The sequence below is a fragment of the Labeo rohita genome, unplaced genomic scaffold (assembly GCF_022985175.1).
Source record: "Labeo rohita strain BAU-BD-2019 unplaced genomic scaffold, IGBB_LRoh.1.0 scaffold_246, whole genome shotgun sequence".
Classification (NCBI taxonomy): domain Eukaryota; kingdom Metazoa; phylum Chordata; class Actinopteri; order Cypriniformes; family Cyprinidae; genus Labeo; species Labeo rohita.
Genome location: NW_026128726.1, coordinates 91914 through 93303, shown reverse-complemented (window position 1 = coordinate 93303; position 1390 = coordinate 91914). Strand labels below are relative to the sequence as shown.

The following is a 1390-nucleotide window of genomic DNA, read 5'->3' as shown; positions in this document are numbered from 1 at the left end:
GGTCTGACTCCAGAATCACACCAAGATTCCTGACTTGGCTTTTAGTTGTTTGACCGCTAGAGTCAAGGTATGCATTCACCTTAAGAACTTCCTCTTTGCTTCCAAATGCAATGACTTCAGTTTTCTCCTTGTTAAACTGAAGGAAGTTCTGGCACATTCAACTGTTAATTTCATCAATGCATTGGCAGAGGGAAGCAATGGGGCTGTAGTCATTTGGTGATAAGGCTAAGTAAATTTGGGTATCATCAGCATAGCTGTGATAGGCAATTTGGTTCTTTCTCATTATTTGACTTAGTGGGAGCATATACAGGCTAAACAAGAGTGGCGCTAGAATTGAGCCTTGAGGGACTCCGCATGTCATGGATGTCCACTTAGACTTATCCTCTCCTATACTCACATAATAACCTCTCCCTTCTAAGTATGACCTGAACCAACTGAGAGCCGTCCCAGAAAGCCCGACCCAGTTTTCCAGTCTCTCTAGAAGAATGTTATGATCGACAGTGTCAAACACAGCACTGAGATCTAGTAGTACCAGCACTGATATTTTGCCAGAATCAGAATTTAGGCGAATATCATTTATTATTTTAAGGAGCGCTGTCTCTGTACTGTGATCCGGTCGGAAACCAGATTGAAAATTGTCCAGGTATCCATTTGAGTTTAAGTAGTTGTTCAGCTGATTGAAAACTACCTTTTCAATAATCTTGCCTATAAAAGGAAGATTTGATATTGGTCTATAGTTGCAGATATTGGTCTATAGTGTTATCAAGATTGCTCTTTTTCAGAAGAAGCTTAACAACTGCAGTTTTCAGGGAGTTTGGAAAAGTCCCCGAAAGAAGTGAGGTGTTTACCACTTCTAAGAGATCTGCTTCTAAACAGTTAAACACACTTTTGAAAAAGGTTGCAGGTTGAGGATTTAAGGTGCTGTACTATTTCTTCCAAAGTTTTGCTATCAGTTGCTTCAAAAACAGACATAGTGACTTATTTTTGAAATTACGGTCGAATCTGTCTGACCTCTGCATAACTTGAGGATGTGCTAATTACCTTTCTGATATTATTGATCTTAAAATAATAGTGAAAGACAAAACTGCACAAATAAACAGTTTCTTATTCCATGGCAGTATTTATTTTCTTTAAAGTGTTTCTTCTCCCATTATTCAACATGGAACTGTTGCATTTTAATCCTCACACTGGACTCTTGGCATCTGATAATGTCTTTCATCATAAAGCCAAGCAACTGGTGTAACTTTCATGGTGGATCCTTGTAGCATCAAGTAAAGATATTTAATTTGATAATGTTGTTGTTGTTTTCTTTAGATGCTGAAAAAAGGTTAATGAATGATCAGTATATGAAGAAAACATAATAAAATAATTTAATTCATATACTTAGCAA

General features: G+C 37.2%; 1 pseudogene; it reads right to left on the bottom strand.

Annotated features, from left to right (window-relative positions):
• Nucleotides 1-267: 267 nt before the first annotated feature.
• LOC127159727 (major histocompatibility complex class I-related gene protein-like) overlaps nt 268-1390 on the bottom strand; it is a 14631-nt pseudogene continuing 13508 nt past the window's right edge.